General features: G+C 35.6%; 1 protein-coding gene across 1 annotated transcript in view; it reads left to right on the top strand.

Annotated features, from left to right (window-relative positions):
- Positions 1 to 19,080, top strand: part of TENM1 (teneurin transmembrane protein 1) — an 813,967-nt gene that overhangs the window by 164,149 nt on the left and 630,738 nt on the right. The window contains exon 3 of the mRNA XM_072336858.1: positions 11,759 to 11,848. The gene's annotated coding sequence lies outside the window, so the exon portion shown is untranslated. The remainder of the gene's footprint in view (positions 1 to 11,758; positions 11,849 to 19,080) is intronic.

The following is a 19,080-nucleotide window of genomic DNA, read 5'->3' as shown; positions in this document are numbered from 1 at the left end:
AGGAAGCAGAGTAATAAATACCTGTATACCCTTAAATACCTGATGAAAGAGAGTAAAGTATGGAAATGGTCTCTCTCAGTGATGCTTCATGAGAGGACAAGGGATAATGGGCACGAAATGGAATACAAGAAATTCCATTTGAATATCATTTATTTAAATACTAAATATTTAAACTTTGTTTTGTTTTTGCTTTGCTGGTGGTTGGGCGCTAATAGAAGTTACCCAGAGAGGATATTAAGTAACCATATTCAGAGTTACTCAAAATCTGAATGAACGTGGTCCTGGGCAACCTACTTTAGCCAATTAGATGGACTAGGTGATATAGAATGATGAAATATCCTGAGTTGGAAGAAACCCACAAGGATTATTGAGTCCAACCCCTCATTCCCTGTCCAACCACCCAAAAGTCAGATCATATGTCTGAGAGTGTTGTCCAGGTGCACCTTGAACTCTGGCAAGATGAATGCAATGACCACCTCCCTGGGAAGGCTGTTCACCCTCTTGGTGAACATTTATTTCCTGATATTCAGCCCGAACCTCCCCTATCACAGTTCCATGTCATTCCCTTAGGTTCACTTGCTGGTCACAAGACAGAGATCAGGAAGCAATTCCTGAAGACCTCAAATGTTCTGTGATTCTGTCCACTTAGACAGAAGTTGAGTTTAAATAAATTCAGACCGCGAGTGTCAATTTTAAGTGAAGGGAGTTGAAAAACTGCCAAAGATCTTGATAATTTCTACAGCTGTGAGGGCATTAAAGGAATAATTAAATTTTCCCCTAAGAAGTTAACTTCTGCTCAAACTTAGATATTGGAGTACTTTAAGTAAATCAAAACTTTCCAAGGTTCCTATGCTGCCTAAGTTTGGATATTGTCAATTTAAGATCTATTTAGGAATGATATGTCTTCATGGTATTGCATTCCTGTTTCACTATTTGAAATTTAGTTTTAAAATTATATACATGTAGGAAAAAATATTTATGTAGACTGCCCATTCAAAGGCTGTCCTGAAAAATATTAATCTGATTAATTAAACTTTAATCTACGCCTGAGCACATTCATATCAAGACAAATTGTTCTTAGGTAATGGCCTTAAAGCTGGCATTGGAGAACATTGTAAAAGCTGCAGAGAATGCTGTGTCATGAGCTTCAAGAATATTAAGACTGATGTTTTATTTAAAATAATCAAAGGCAAGACATTTTACTATGAGGCTCTAAATCTTTGGGAAACCTCTAGCAACTTCTTTTTAAAGACATCTTTGTCTGCAGATATTCCCCCTCCTCGAAAAGAATTTTACCTCTCAGTCTGCTTTTTATTTACTAAATATTAATCAATACTTGGCAAATATAGTTATTGAATTGAGGAATACTTCCCAGATATATGAAGGAGTGCTGGGGTTTGTGTTTTAATTGCACTTTAATTTTTATTTCTAATTGCTTTTTCTAAAATAAAACAGACAATTTAGTGACTATATGGTTCCCTGGAGTCTTTCCTGTTTTTTTGTTTTGGGTTGTTTTGTTTTTTCTTAAATGAGAACAAAGCAGTTGCTTCTCTGACCTTCTCCCAGTGAAACTGTGTTCAAAGTGTTTTAAGACTGCAGGGACTTAATTCTCTCTGGAAGATAATTAATGTGTTTCTCTTCAGCAAAATCTGCTTTGTTTTTTAACTCTTCTTTCTCTGTGTTCAGCTGCGTATCTTTCAGCTTTCTATCATCCAAATAGACAGAACTGCCTGTGGTCAATCATCTCTTCCAGTTTCCTTACCAGACAACTGTTATTTTACTGAGTCAAACTGAATTTCTAGAGTTTGATCTAGTGTTTGAGTGCAGTTTTAGGTGACTGTTTCCCCAGTGATAATCAAATTCACCCAATTCATTCTTTCTCCTGCTTTAATTTTTACAGCATCTCTATTAAGCTGCATTTTCTGTCTTCAGCCATATTTCTTGTTAGCAATTCGATGTGCTGCCTTCTGTCGTTCTCCCAGTTTCTAGGACAGCAGCCAGCTGGCAAACTGCCTTCTCTGAGCTCTTATCATGTCATTTTGCAGCATGTTACTTGTTCATAGTGGGTGTAGTTCAGGTCCAGGAGAAGGCAGAAGACCGAAAGAGTTTGCATTAGAATCAGGGAAAGTACTGTATAAATAGTAAGGGGAGCAAGGAAGCAATATAATGCCTTCCATTAGGTGGATAGCAGAAATGCATGCGAAATGAGTCATTTCTGAAGATTCCAGAAGTTGAGAGGAAAAGAAATCCATTCCTTTAAAACCTGATCTTGAAGCTCTTCTAGTTTTTCGATGCATTGATCAGTGATTATTCAAAACAGTTATAGTTGACAGGATGATTATGATAACACAGGAAACCTCTAAAGTCACCTGATGGTTATTAGCACCATTTACGAAATGATTACGTACTTATGAAAACAGCTTGTCGTGAAGAAGGAAAGTCCAGTAGCTTATAAAGAGGAATAATTCAGTGACTGAAAGGATAATTTACAGACAAAGGAAACCTCCAAATTTTCTCTGACTGTATTTGTTTCTTCATCTTTTTTGACTGCAAAGTCTTTAAGTTAATCTTAGATGTAGTTCTACAACATTGATATTTGTCTGTAGGAGAGTAGAACAAAGTGAAAGCAAACACCAGCATCCTGGTTGGGATATGGGAACTTCTGAGTTATGTTAGATGGAAACTGAGTTTTCATAAGTATTGACTTCTTGCTTTGCAAGATGGAGAGTCACTGTCACCAAGGCACTGTAATTCCTTCTGTACTGTAAGTGCAGCATTGCTTAATGGGAATTTCCTTTTTCCACCAGCTAAGTAACCTATATTTACACATGTAGGTTTGAACTATTCAATTTTTAAATCTTGAGTTGTTAATCTGTGTTTTTGACTTATTGATATTCTGTTCAAATTGGTCTAAAAATAAGCATAAAGTATATAGGTAGCTGTCCAAACAGGTATTTTGACTGTGTTGTTATCTATGGGCTTTAACTCATGCATGGGGAAAAAAAATAAATTAATATTTCATAGCTCTCAGCTGCCCTGGAATTAGTAGAGCTTGTATTGGCTTGTGACTGTGGAAACCAATATTGTTCGTTTGTTTTTTTTTTCTGACCCCTTTACACATTTTAAAAAAACCCTGACATGGAAAAGTAATAGAAAGTGTATTGCATTAGGATTTGGTACTAAAGATAAACAACAGAAATGAAACTGAAAGCATATGGCATTCCTTGGTTTCTATGCCAGCTGATGAGCAATACATTTTGTATTATGATTCACTTTGGAGGTTTTAAACCATTAAAACCTTGCTGTTTTGTTTTGCATGCTCGAAAGTTGCCAGTTAAACCAACTGGAGTACCCTAATTTAGCTGATTGTGTGAGTCATTTGTCAGAACTCTGGCTTTGAATTTTCTAGATTAGATGTAAAAAAAATTGGACAAAATTTTTTTACATACAGCCAGTGGTATACCATATGCCTTAGTGATGGAGCGCTGAAGATGGAAATGAAACAACATTGATGATCGGCATAGAAAGGAAACAGGAAAAAGTCATCGAGTAATTCTGCTATTCAAGAGCTAACAAAAAAATAAGGATTTTCTTGTGGTTACCCAATGGTACTATTCTATACTTAACAGAATGTCTTCTGAAAATGCAGTTAAGCTTTTAACTTCAGTATATATTGGACAAGGTAACTTCAGTTTCTACCTCTCAATCCAATGCAGGCTCTGTGCTAAGATCAAGTTGCATGGTTTTCCTCAGTTAAAAAAAAAAAAAGGATTTAGAACTTTATCAGTAGATGCACTTGGAAGGACATGTTTGCTTTATGCAGTGTTCTATAAGTAAGGTAACTTGGAACAATGGTGGAATAAAACGTTACTCTAAGAGCTTACTAAGAAAATTACTACATAATCTTTCTTGAAATTTGTCTGGACAGTTTTTGCGGTAACTATTGTGTCTAGAACTGTGAGAATATGGAAGGACTGACCTAGAGACTACCAGAATGAAAGTTGGATATGGTTGAGCATGTGCGGAGAGAAATCTCTGTAGCAAACATTCATTATGGGTTTGTGTTACATTAGTTTAAAATGTGATCACCTAGAAACTGCTTTAAGCATTCAAGTATTGATTGCAGCTTTTAATGAAGTTTCTGTTAATCACAGACTCTTAAAGGTCAAAGAAATGTTAGTTCAAACCACACCTTTCTTTTGATTAAATTTCTTTCATATATTTGATCACTTGGGTTATAAAATAAAATCAACATTCTCTGGAGCATTATTTATCTAATTCCATTTATGTCTCTCCTATTTTGCATCAGCTTTTTTCTTCCAAAGATACAGATCTATTTAGACAGGTCTGGCATAGTGTGAGACAGTTTGTTCATGTTTATTTCAGACTTGAAAGAGGAGAAAAGGCAATACCTCTTTGCATATTTTCTTTTAACTTTCTTGTGATTAAATGTGTTATGTCAGTGAGAGATAGCTTGATTGAAGGCTCAACTCTTTGCTGTTCTGTGATGACTGTGGTGCTGTCTCAGTGTAGAAAGGGCGGCCAGAACAAAGCAGAAAGTCTCATAGACAAAGCAAAGATTTATGGCAGTGGCAGAGTAGGTTCTGGAGAGCTGGGAGGTATGAAAAACTACCGGCAAGTCTTCTGGAGGCCAGGGTGCCCTAGCACTATATTCTGTGGGTAATGTGGGATGTGCCTTTATTTGCATTTCCTTTGCTTTCTGATGTCCTCACATCAGCCCAGCCCATCTGATCTCACCAGGGATCTGGCACCCCTTTTGGCAACCCTTCATGCTACAGTAGAGGCAAAAGGTGGTGGTATTAGGACTGAGCCTTAACTAGTCCCTTCAAGTGCAAGCTTTCTGCTCTGTAGAAGTATGAGACTTTTGTTAGCTTCCTATGGCCAGGATGAGGCCTTCTTCGTACATCCAGGCTGCCGTGTATTAAATTTCACATCACCACTGAGACTGAGCCTTCAGTTGTGTGGCTTGTTGTCAAGATACCTGGAACAAAATATTTGAGGATACTGATATTTATTGTTCTTATGATAATGCCAAACATATTTCATTTAGTCTCTTATTTCTGCTTAGTCAATTCAATAATTTGATTACATCCTTCTCCAAAAAATTTCCCTGAATGTCATCATATAGTAAAAGGTGAAGGTCTGGATCTCTTCTACTCTTCCTTCTGCATCATCCACAAGTAATTTATTAAGTGGCTTTGTATAGGCCATTTATGTAAGGGTTGATACTTCTTAGAAATTGCCATATGACAAGATTTCTGAGTAGCCAGCCTTGTGATTATAGAAAATCTGATTAATTGATAAAGTGTCGTGTCTCATATGCCATAACTAAGGCAAAATTTAAAAAAATAAAAAATAATAATAATAAAAAAAGATAATAGTTATGAATAGTTCCAAAGAAGTAAACCTGATGTTCACCAATATGAACTTATTTTTTACCTCACTCAGCATCTTTCTGAATAAATCTTCTGTAGAAAGCCAAGTAGCAGGATAAATTGGTACATTATTGTTCAGCTTGCTTGTCTGTCTAAATTCAATCTCTTAATAAAACTGTGTTATTGATTATTATATTTCTAATTTGCCTCAAGGCTCTTCTACACAATTATAGCAAAGAAACACAACATAAAAGAATTTTCCTACTGAGAATTATTAAAGAAAATGAAAATAAAACAGAAAGCTGAATTGAATTTTTGTTATCCTGCTGTAAAGCTAACAGCCCTAACAAGTAAAAAGTTTTATGAAAGTTAAACTGTTCATATAGTTACACTGGAAGTATAAAAAATGTAAAAGTTATAGGTAGTAAATGAAGTATATTTGCCTTATGAAATTGTGAAATTTGGGGTATCTAAATGCTTTTGAGGTAGAAAAACTGTGGGACTTCTGCTTTTCGTTTCAAACAACCACAGACTTGGAAAAGGTTTCTTTCTGGAGTCAACTCCAGTTGACAGCTCCAGTGCAAATTGCTCTCTGGATGTTCAGTAGAGAACCACCTTTGATTATGGTGCTTCATAATGATGATTTTGTTAATAACAAGGCTTTTCTTTCTCGGGTATATATTTTTAATATTCAAAGCAGTACATTCTCAGAAATGATTAAATACTGAAATGCTTACTTAATTTCATGCAACCTAATGTGATCGTCAGTGTCTTACTGATGAGTTACTCTGAGATGATTTCAATTGTGCAGGGAGTTGTTTCTGGAGATAATTGATGGGGAAGGCAAAAGAGAGGATGATTGGTTTGACCACCAAACTGGTCAAACAGGTACTTAGCTTCCTGTGTTGTAAAACCATCCATAGAGTCAAACATTTTATTAAAGAGTCCAGGTACTTGCTTGCATGGTTTTTGTGTAACAATTGGAGAAAAAAAATATTTATATATATAAAATAAAAATAATAAATAAATGTGTCCTAAGAATATTTAGCTTGGTCCTTAGAGAATTCAGATGGGATTGGTGATCATTTTTATTTCAAATGTAGCTTGCATTTAACAACAAAGAAAATTAAAGTATTTAATACAGAATTATTAAAATCTACATTCATTTTACTCCTCCAGTATAGCAGAGCAGGGCACAGGGGAGTTTGAGAAAGTCTCCAGCAAGAATAATGAGCCCAGCAACAGCTCTAGAATGGGCAGTTAGAGAGTGACATTTCAAGTCCCTGCCTATTTATTCTTTTATGCATCAGTTTCTTCAAAAGTAATGCCTCCTATTTATTTTCCCAGAAAAGACAATAGGTGCAAAGAGCACAATAACACCATCTGATAGAGAAAATTCTCAGTTATAAAGCCGTATTTTTCAACACAGTGACCCCTATCTGCCTACTTGCACAGGTGAGACGCACTTCATTTTGTGGTGTGGCAGCTGTGCATGGCAATCCAAACCCTGGCTTGTCTTTCAGGTTACTGTTACTGCTGCAGAAATGCACCACCCACCACCTCACTGTGCGCACATCCACTATTTGTTCTCCATAAATATTCAGCAAACACTGATGGATGTCAATGGGTGTCATTTTTTTTTCTGCATGGGGGAATTCAGTCCCACCCATTTGCTCCATCTGCACTTCCACATAAGTCTATTCTGAGAGACTGTCCCTCTGCTGCCATCTGTCACATAGTAACCAAATACAATAGAATTTTGGTGGAAAGGTTCAGCCTCTGCTCTCATGCCACCACCATCTCCTTCTGACATTGTGCATCAACATCATGAAATAGGAGAGATTACTTTCAGAGCAGCCCTGGTATCATTAATGTTTTTTGTCTAAGGCTTCTCCAAGCCTGATTTAAATTACTAGACATCAGTGTCAATGCATTCCGTCATCTTTTCATAGCATCTCAATTTTGAGATAGTTAAGACATGATGTTTAGCACAAGATTCTGAGCTCTGGATTACATAGCTGCAAGCTAATGCAATGGTATGTGAGCTATGAAACAAAAGCAACTGTGTCACTATATAAGACAGGTGTGGCTGTATCTGGGTGAGGCTGATTCCCCAAGAGAGGCAGATCAATGAAACATACGCCAAAAGGCTAACAAATGTCCTGACCTGACTTTACTCTCCACCATTGTCATTCAATGAACAAGACAAAAAAGACTAACACACACAGACACAAATGAATTTTATACAATGTATTGTACGCATTCTGGTGGTAATCTTACGTATTTAGGCACACCCCCGTTTTGCGAAAAGTTATCAAGACTAAAGCATTGTTTCAGGTTTTGTCATGCTTCTGTCTGACATGATTTTGTATTGTATATTCTGTAAAAGGCTAGGCATGATAAGATTTTAATGCAGTAAGTCAATACAGCAAAGAATTTTCTTCCAGAAGTCACCGATTTAGGAAACCTTATGGCAAAATAGCGAATATATTTCCTGTGGCAGTGCAATACCTCATTATTTATTTGACCTTTCAAAATTCTAGCCATTTAAAATTTAATGTAAACTTTTAGAGACATACTTCATATATGGAAAATATAATGAGATCCGGTAATAGGTCTAATATGTGAGGAAACCTTTTTAAGTATAGAACATGCCTCTTAAACCCTGATGACCTTTAAAACCAGAAGAGATGCCTTAAGTGAACACACTATAGTTATTGCTGTGAAGTATTGGAGCCAGTGATAGTGATAGAAATGTATTTGGTATTAGTTTGTGCATGCTAATTAGAAAGAAAATAATTATTTTATTTTATTTTTAATTCTTTGCATGAGAAATTTAATGTTGTGAGCATGGTCTTAATGACATGGAATGTTTTAAGTCTTTGTTGTCAAAAGATCAGCTTTGACAGATTGGCAGGAGATGGCTTCACTTGCATTTATAAGGGCTGAAGCAATGAATTGTGTGAGTTAGAGACATCTCTATTCAAGGCCAGGTTGGATGGGGCTTTGAGCAACTTGGTCTGTTGGAAAGTGACCCTGCCCATAGCAAGGGGGGTGGAAACAAATGAGCTTTAAGGTCCTTTCCAACCCAACCATTCTATGGTTCTCTGATTCTATATGATTCTACTCATGTTACATCTTACAGAGAAAACAGACTTCTATATTTTCTTTCATACTTTCACCAGGAAAAATGCTGTAATCAGAAGTAAATTAGCCCTTGTGCTGTTTATTTATCATCATAAAAAATTCACTCAACAGTGTGCTATTAATAACTATTAACTTCCTGACAAGGAACGATGTCTTGAAGTTGGTTATGTTATGTTGCTCAAAAAGCCTATGTAGTCACTGAAGAATCCATTGATTGAGAAATTTGTTTTGACATTCTTTTTAAACCTGATGAGAGAGAAATTTGTATAACAAGTCTTCTGTTGCAATTTCAAATTTTATAGTTTCTGAAGTTTAAATAGAATGTTTTTATTATTATTTTTTTTTTTTTTTTTCTGTTTTGGTATTTTTGTTTTAGATAATCTCGTTATGTTATCGATATCTGATTATGCACAAGATTGAAAACTGATCTTGAGTTTGGGCTGCCTTTAATGTGGTTCTCAGCTGAATCTTCTCCTCTGTCTGGCTTATCTGCTGGTCTCATAATTATTTGTGCTGTCTGAAAGGCAGAAAGGGGAAGCCTGCAGCATGGGCAGATGGGAGCAAAGAGCAGCTTAAACTCATCATAAAACAGCAGGGACCTTCACAATCCAGTGGCGAGCCAAATCAGGAAGACTGCTGAACAAAAAGTAGATCTTGGCAAGAGGATGAAGAACAGAGAAAATGGGAGGACTGAGACAACTAAAAATTTAGATTTATGACATTTGTGTGGAGCTGCATCCTTAATCCCTAGGGATGGTCTACTAAAAATTTGAGGGAACGGAAAAGACTGTCAACTTGATTTAGTCTAAATCCACCAGTGCTTTCAGTTACGAATTTTAGCTCTGCAAGCCTTCCAAAGGGCAGGTCTTAAAATGATCAAAAGGTGGAGGTAGAATGTTTATCTCCATTAAGCTCAGGAAAAGACAACGTGTTTTTTTGTGGTATGAGCTTTCAAAACAATTTAGTCTTTTGCAGTAAAAAATGTACTTGTAAGGAAGACAGGTTAGAAAAAAATAAGTTGACAAGACCAAAAGACAAATAATTTTCTGAAAGAAATATTTTTATCTTTAGAAATATCTTTAGAAATAAAGAACTGTATTACATGCTGGATGGCCTGTGCTGCATAATATTATATATTCACTCTTCCACTGCAAACAAATTCATACCCAAAACTTAAGTCTACCTGGATGTCAGGAATTTGGGATACCACCTAGGTCTCTTTCACAGTCCTTTCTTAACTCAGATCTCAGATGACCCTAAACCTGTTTTGGATGTTACTCTACAACCAAACTGAACTATGTATGGTAACAGGCTGATTCATAAAGAGAACACAGGAAGTAAGGCACAGTTTTCCATGGGTCCATGTTCTCTCTGTGACCCAGATCTGGAATTTTGATTCTCCTCCAAAGAATCTGTTCAAATTAAAATTTGAGACAGGAGTGACTGTATATAGAAGCATAGGGCATTAATTAGAAGAGGAGAAAAGTTTGCTTCAGGTTGTTTAAAGTAATTGGGAAGATAAGTTTGTTTAGCAAATATTCTTTCAACAGTTCTACGTCTAATAATGATAAAATTGATCATTAGGTGCAGTAAAAACACCTACGATGATGAATCAAGCAAGAATTCAGAATAAATAATAATATTTTGTCAAGAGACATTCAAAAATGTTTTTTATATTATTAGTTTTACCTTAATTACATCAAAATGTAAGTAATTCACATTACTGTGTGTATTTGAGTGGAAAGTAATTGCATTTTAAATTTCATTGAAGAGACCTGGCAAACAAAATTGTAATTAAAGTCAGTTATCATGAAAACAAAAAGCATCAAAGCCTATACACTATGGATTTTTTATTCCTGGGTCTGAAAGCAAGAAAGACAAAGGAATTATTGAGATTTATTCTAGATTAGTTGAAAAGGGAATGGAAATTAAAAATGTATGTACTATTACTTCAATTTGAAGCTCAGATAGAAATCACAATGTCACTGTCAAGGTGAGTTTGTCAATAAGGAATACAGACCAGGCAGCTGAATTATTTTTCTGTGGCTTGAATAATTATTTTCAAACACTTATTTTTTAGCACTGCCTGTATGATGTACCTTGTATAATACACCCTCTTAGTTTTCATTGGATTCTTTTTTTCTCACTTTCTCTCTTACTTTATTTCATTCAAGTTTCCTTCAGAGGCAAAAACTTCATGAACAGTGCAGTCATGTACTTGCAGAAAGATACGATCGGCTGTCCTTGTAGAAGACTTAGTACTCATGTAATTCACAGCCTTACCTTCCTTTCAAGAACATAAGAGCTTTTCACATGTTGTGAAGTTCAAAACTTGCATTTGTAGAATCATGGAATGGTTCAGGGCTTTATGTTGGAAGGAACCTTAAAGCCCATCCAGTTCCAAACCTCCCACTATGCTAGGTTGCTCACAGCTGCATCCTGGTTTGGAACACTTCTCGGGATGGGCATTCACATTTTCTCAGTGCATGATCACCCTCTGAGTTAAGAATTTCTTTCTTATCTCTGATCTCCATCTTACTCTCATCTTACCCTCATTTAGTTTAAATACATTGTGTGGGGGTTTTTTTTGTTGTTGTTTTTTGTTTTGTTGTTGTTTGTTTGTTTGATTTTGCTGTTCCCTTCATTTGTTCTATAAAGTCATTGTACTGGCTTGAAGTGAGAATAAAATACCAATATGTGTTCTCTTGTTTATGTGTACGCATGAGTATATTTCTATATAATGTTCCTGTGTTGACACAGTCGCACAGACCAGTCTGTGGAAAAGGCCAGAAAAGGTATTACTACCCACACTGTAATAGTCCCTATTATAAATAAGAAACTGATAAAAAAAGTTCTTGTACAAGTTTGTGTCAGAGCTAGGAATATAAAATCAATTCTTTTGAATCCCATTCTAAAATGATAGGTTGAATAGCCTTCTTTCAAGACAATAACTGTCAAAGCCAAATATCTTTTTTGAGATTACTTGTCTTTACTTCCTGGAATTCACTATTTCATTGTTATTTGAAGTGTCCCCAACAAAATTCTGAAGCCACTGTGTGCAGGACAAGTGTCTGATTTCTTAGGGAGTTAAGAAATGGATTTAATATGTTGAATAAATGGAAAAAGAAAGAAGAAGAAGAAGAAAAAAGGTTTATGTGCAGCTAAATCTACACTTTCCTCATTTGTGACTGCTTTTCTCTTTTTATCCCCTTCAGGAGAAACTGAGGGGTTTTATGCCACATGACTTGAAGACTGAAGGATACATGAAGAATGTGCCAGTGAAGATTTCAGCACTTCATAGCAAGGTAAGTTCAACTTCCTATTGTTAAAACAGCTTACCATTAGTTTTTTTCCACTTGGAAATGAAAAGAGTTAGCGAATATGTATGATGAAATTTGGCCAAAGTCCACATAAAATAAGATGTTTCTTCTGAATTAATCATATTAAAACGTTTTACATCTCTATAAACTATAGAAGTTGCTACTTTTTTATGCCGTGTGATATCTGATTTATTCATTTATTTCTTTCTTTATTTTTTTGAGCTAGATGTAGTTTCTTTGGGATTAATGTAAGTTTTTGTCATAGAAACTCTGAAAGATTTGAATTTTTGTAGCGTCTGATGGCTCTTAATGATTTGATGTCCTCTAGAAATCTCTTCAGAGGAAAATGCTCTCCTTACAGATGTAGATTAACTATTTGACCTTTAAGCACTGCATGAAAATCAACTCTCTTTTAAATGCAAAAATGTCACCTGATAATGAAATAGACTTCTAAATGTGTCTGGGAGAAAACCGAAGTTTTTCTTAGGACTGTGGCTAGAGCCGCACTCTATATTCTGCAGCCTGCCTTGCGGCAGATTGTTTCATTATCCAGCAGTATCATTAATCTTTTTTATTATCACCTTAAAAATAAACAAACAGTGATTTTGATGTGTTTGACACAAGTAGTGCATTTTAATTTCGTAGGCTTGTATGAAAGACTTAGAAAAAGTCTGCAACATTTCAGCTTGAAATATGGGATAACAAACACAAAATGCTCTCAGATGTGTGGAAATACAACGGCATCAGTTGTGCATATTAAAGAATGAGCGTGATTTTTATCTGTTCCACACAAAGCTTAGCATTAACTAACAATTTGATATTAATTAATTTTAGAAGTGACTTGACGTTGATTTTTCTTTCATACAAGTATCCTATGCTTTTCTGTGAGTCATGCTGAAAGTAGGTCTCTAAGAAACTAGAGAAGTAATCCTGAGTCATGCAATTGAGTTAATTTCAGTAATAATATTAGAAAATAGAGTTGTTTTGGTAATCTACGTTTGTCATTTCTTTTATTTCTTTTGGAACTTGGCAGAATTCGGTTTCTCTCCTTTCTTTATTTGTACCTAATAGTGAAAAGTAACAATGGAGGTTGTGATGGCAGGTTAATTCAGAATTTGCACTGGATTTTTAGGTGTTATTTTCTTAATTCTATGGTGTGTGAGTATAGACAGCTGGCAGTCTATTGGAATTTATTTTTCTTGTCTTCATATGGTTAGAAATTAATAGAATAATTATGAAGGGAACACATCAGAACTCTTTTGCTTATTACTTTATTAATCTTATGGCCACTGAAATGAAGTTTTGTTTCATTAATTGACATTCAACATCAAGGAGACATTAGAGTCTTTGGGACTGTATATTAAACTTGATGAGCTGTTCGATGCAAGTAAGAAGAAACCTTGATTTAAAATATACATGCACAGAATGGTAGTACTTAGAGTTATTCAAGAAATAGTATGTACATAAAATATTTGTAATGACTATTACTTAGTTTGGAGAATTTCAGCATTATTTCTTGTTTCACAGAGGTATTATTATTATCACAGATTCATTGAGCACTAGTAGTATGTTGATGAAATTGATACTACCATAAATTATTAAAACTTGAAGACTACTTATTTAGCAATTTCTGTTCATAACAGATTGGTGTTTTTTCTTCTTTTCCTGTAAGGCAATATTTATGTATGGGTATGTGTGGGTAATCAATACAGTTGCAAACCGGCTTTCTTAAAATCTCTTCCTCTTTTTAGCCATGCTCAGTTATGATTACTAAAGAAAAGAGGTTCTGGAGATTCGATTTCTATGAGAGCTCTGGGTGAAAGCATCATATTTTCTTGCTCTTCCTTGGATTTCATCCAAATCCAATTCTGTTTAATCTGCCTGCTGCTGCACTGGAAGTGACATCTGTTCAAATTTACACTCTTTATCATGGCTGACACGTTGTTTGTGTGTCTGTTTACCCCAAGCCCTAGTTCCAACTGCCTCTTGCAGATAATTTGTGATTTCTTCCTTCAGTCTATCACAGGTTGCTAGGCATTGAATTGCTGCATATGGAGTTTTCCTATTATTTTTTATTTCTTTTCCTCAGTTTTGCAATTATACTTTCAGGGAAAACGAGAACTCTAGATGAAGTGCATGCTAGGAAATCTACAGAAGGAAGGTGGATAAGAAATGAAGGGGTTACAGGAGGGGGCACACAGGAATGAATTTGGAGCTGAAACATCACTGAAATACGTAATAAAAATTTCTAGGAAGATTTAAACATATTCCTTTATTGGTGTTTGTTTCTACAGCATCTATCACATTAACAGTTCCAACGTCCTCTGACAGTAAATTCTCCCATTGGATTATTATTATTATTATTATTGTTTCCTATATACTCTTATTATTCTAACTGTATTTGAATGACTGAGACAAATAAAAGCTGAAACATGATTTAATATTCTGCACAGATGATAGACTAAAAGCTATTTAATTGTAATTCTTTTATTATTATTATAGAAAGAGAAAAGTGCTGTTTTTGCTGAAGGGAAATCATCCAAAGTGTAACCATTTTCTATTACATTGTACTCCTGTCCTGGAGTTTCAGCAAACTCGATTTTAACTTAAAAATGGGATATGAATATATTCTAAAAAATGGGATATAGGCATGTTAACACTAAGAGCAACCCTGTGAAGTCAATAAACAAGAGAAGAAACACTGAACACTGTAGTTAGAGTAGGCACACTGCAAGCACCAAGCTGTATGGAGATGCAAGCCCACACAGATTTGCTTGCTCTTTTTAACATACGTCGGTATCGATCCCATCCCAGGCAACCCCGATGTGTGCCTGCTGGCTGACTTTCCAACAAATACAAGCTGACACACCTTTGAGCCAAATATGCACAGCTGCATGATTCATCTGTAGATTATGCCTTACTTCTATAGGATGACAAAAGCCCTGTTGAGAAGGATAGTAAAAATGTACTACATACATAGAAATAATTTTCTCGTCATTGTGTTCTCTTCCTTTTCTGTGTTACTGCTCTTCATGCCACGTTTAAGCAGTGAGCATGCACCTGTGTCACATAGGAAACAGGATGTATTTCTCTTTATTGCTTCACTGATTTCAGACTTTGTTTCATAATGTACACAGAAGTTTTGCTTCTTGTCGTGGTTGGATTCTTGCTTTTATTTATGTGTAGCTATTGCTGCCTGTCCATGCAAAATAAGATCGTCTTTGAGGATATTTTGATGAAAATCACTGTTGGACATGGTTTCTGCTTGTGGTTATTTATTTATTATTTATTTATTTCCCCTGGTAATATACTCTCCATACTTATGCCTATTGCCAAGAAAGTTCCCATGTTTTTCTGGCTGACGTCTTCAAAGTTCTTAAGAGAATAGGTAACCAGAGAAAGGAGGTTGCTGTAATGGGGAGGTGCTCACTGAGGTCTTCTGAATCCTCTTGTTTTTGAAGGATTAGTGGAGTATACTGTGAATACCTGCCATTTCTGAAAGAAATGAAATAAAGGGAAGACAAATGTGTTTCCATAGTCTTCTTAGATCATTTAATGTATAATGTACTTGCCCATATGTGCTACAAAATACTGAATGCCATGTGCTAGAGGTCAGAAAAATGTCAGGTAATCTAGAAAGTGGATAGTCAAGCTATATAAATCAAAAATCCAAATTCTGATTGTCTGTATTCTATAATTTTCTTATTAATATACGATATTTTTTGTTTGCTTGGTATTGCAAGTCTATGTTTGCTGCTCTGATGATAATATTTTACTTCTCCCCAAAAGCATCACAGAAGTGAGATAAGATCAGTTTGTTTTTCTTTTCTGTTTTCTTTTGTCCACTCATTGAACATTTTTATCTTCTGTTCATGATCATGATAGTTTAATTAGTTCCAAATGTAATTCCTTGTGAGCTCCACCAAATTTGTGCTACCTAACAATGAGATTGCTGATATGGTAAAGGAATATTTCAGCTAAGTATAAGTTATTTCTGTTAGGTGCTCAGCAGGGGCTGAATGTAAAATACTTAGAAGAGCAGTATAAGGGAGCTAATGAATAGTTGACGTTTACACAACATGACTATTTGATGGATTCTACTTTGCAAATAACGTACTTTTGTAAGTGGGAGGAACATTATCAAGGCTGAAGTTTTGTTCATCTACACTTTGAAAATAATATAACGATACACTTCTTATTATAGTGAACTGGGAAATGTTCAGCCTTGTTTTTAGCTCTTTTAATAAAAGCCACTGTTTTACTTTTAGTGGCCTGAATTTACTTCACAAGCAAAATGAGTAGAGAGACACTTTTGACTTTTAAGGGAGTGATTCATGGACTCCTTCTGGTAGATACCAGGAACTGTACATTCCAGATCTTCCTCCACTTCCCACCATGAGCATCCTCTATACCAACTGCTCTTTTTCAGTTATGCTTCTGTATTAATAATGTTAAATCTTCCCTGGAGTAGTAAGTATATAAGGGTTTGCATCCAGAGTAACTCTGAATCACTGCAAATAACAGGTAACTAATCATCAGCAAAGCTGTCATGCTGAGATGGAAACACTGAAACTAGATGGAAACACTGAAACTTCCTCTTCTGTTGCACATTTATCTTTTCATTCTAAACTTGCATTACTATTTACTTAACAGTATATCTAGGAATAATACTGAATATTCTGTTTTCTGAAAGAAGTATACGTGTTTTAGCATATAGCCCAATTAAGAGAAATACACAGATATCTAATATTTCTTTTTCAAGAATCTGCTGTCTGAACAGTTAACAAAATCCTTTTTTGTTCATAAATGGATTTAATCACTTTCTCTCTCTTTTTGTGGCAAGAGTTTGTACTATGTTTGCTACTTACATTCTTAATTATTACTTAAATATATATTATAATTATTCTAAATTTATGTATGTAGTGGTTTTGTTATTTTTCTGAAATGAGGAATAACATAGGAAGCCTGCAAGTTGATGTGTTTGAAAGCAGTAAAAAGGTTGAATGAAAAAGAGATATCTATGTAATCACATTAATTACTGTACTCATTTTTTTTCCTCTTCCTTCTGCTGTATATATAACACAAAGACCATGCTGGTCTTTATTAGAGTTATTTGCCTTCTAAGCTGACTTTCAGAGTAGACTGAATTTATACATATTATTGTACCGTTTTGGATGGGTAGATTTTTATCCTGTGTAATTACAGCATATTCATATCAGCATTTCTGTTACTAATTAAAGGGAAGCTCTTCCTATCAGATCTTCCAGATGAGCTGCTAGTGGGATACAAATAGGAGCTGACATCTTTGATTTGCTTTGGCAGTATGGGGAAAATAATTTGTGTTGATTGTATGGTTCTATTTGAAAGAAAATTCTGAAAAATATTGCCATCAGCACTGACACGAGGTCAGAGGTGGCTTGTAGGAAATGTTACAAGTTTGCTAAGTAGAAAATTTTATTATCAATATAGCAGAACCGTTTGGCAGAATTTTTAAATAACAATTATCTCAGTCTGAAAAAACCTCCCACCAATTATACAGACAATTTACTGCCAGTGGACAAATAAGTATGTTTAAAATAGTCACCTGTTTCAAATTACTGCTTATCTTCTCTTATCTTACAGGGGTTTCTGAGGTACCACTGTTTTCACCTCTGTAGAAGGGTAATTCACTGTAGTCCCTTACTGAGGAAGATGTGGCTTTATTGTTCTGTCTTGCAATGCTTGATTCCCCTGACATTAAAAAATAAGCTGTTAGCATAAAACTAATGCAAATCTCTCACATAAAATCAGCCTTGCTCCTGTCACCAGCACTTGAGGAACAGCAAATGGTTCCCCTTGGCCTAAAGCAACCCACAGCCATCATGTCTTTCAAAGGTTTGCTGAGCAGCCAAAGGGGGACAGGCTCAGTTAACCATTAATGACAAGTGCTCCAAGGAAAACCATAAAACTCCTTTCTAAGCCTGCAGAAGAACTCAGTGTTTGCCTTGCTCTTGGAATGACAGTTTGGTAACGTGGCTTGGTGTATCATAGTGTGTGATGCTCGACTAATGCTCACTTATTGACATTAAGCGTGACTGCTTCCAACCAAACCAAATGGCATTGTGATACCTGAGCCTTGGGCTCTGTCAGCATGAAACCCATTCAAGCTGATACAGACTGGTATGTCACTTAGTGCTTAGTTTAATGAGCCGCTTTAGGGCATTTTTTCTGTTCCAAAGTCATCATTTTTATTTACCTTTGGTGTTACTAATGGCTCTGAATATTTCTTTTGAAATATTGTGGGAGTGAAAACGCAGCCTGTGAAGTTGACTGAGAAGTTTACTTTCACAGTCCATTTGCAATTTCCTGAATTAAGCAAAAGGGCTTAAGACATGTAGTATTGCTCTTGGCCTGTGGCTGGACAAATGCCACTTGCAACAAGTGGGCTTGAAGCCAGTCTCCTGTAAATATATGAACATAAATGTTTATGGAGTTCTCTTCAGATGAATTTGGGTTCAAACTTTTGTTGTTGTTGCTACTGTTTTGTGGTGATTTTTTTCTGTTGAAATTTAGCTGGACAGATTTTCTATTTATTAGATATGTGTTAATGTAGAACAAACAAAACATTATTGCACTCGGTGGCTCATAGGTTAAGAAATATATTAAACAGTTGTTCTCACTTTTTTCTTCCATATTAAACAATTTAATGCAGAACAGCCTGTCATATAACATACTGCAACTTTTCTTTCCAACTATGGATAGAAATGTGACCATTGGTACTTTGGTCATAGTGAAGAGCATGGAAAATCAGCCCTATGGGGAGAGGCTGAGGAAGCTGGGGCTGTTTTGTTCGGGGAAAAGGAGACTGAAGGGACACCTTATTGCTCTCTTCCACTATCTGAAAGTTGCTTACAGTGAGAGCGGGGCAAGTCTCTTCTCATTGGTAACAGGTGACAGGACGAGGGGAAATGGCCTCAAGTTGTGCCAAGGTAAGTTTAGGTTGGGTGTTTGGAAACACTTATTTTCAGAAAGGGTAGTTAAATACTTGAATAGGCTCCCCAGGAAGATGGTCGAGTCACCATCCCTGGATGTGTTTAAGAGCCATTTGAATACGGTGCTCAGAGATATTATTTAGCAGAGAGTTTTAGAGTTAGGGTACTATGGTTAGGCTGAGGATGGAATTGTGATGATCAGGTCTTTTCTAACCCAAGTGATTCTGTGATTCTATGATTTTATGA

The sequence above is a fragment of the Excalfactoria chinensis genome, chromosome 4 (genome assembly GCF_039878825.1).
Source record: "Excalfactoria chinensis isolate bCotChi1 chromosome 4, bCotChi1.hap2, whole genome shotgun sequence".
Taxonomy (NCBI): domain Eukaryota; kingdom Metazoa; phylum Chordata; class Aves; order Galliformes; family Phasianidae; genus Excalfactoria; species Excalfactoria chinensis.
Note: the sequence above shows the minus strand (reverse complement) of the source record. Positions and strands in the feature narration are given on the sequence as shown.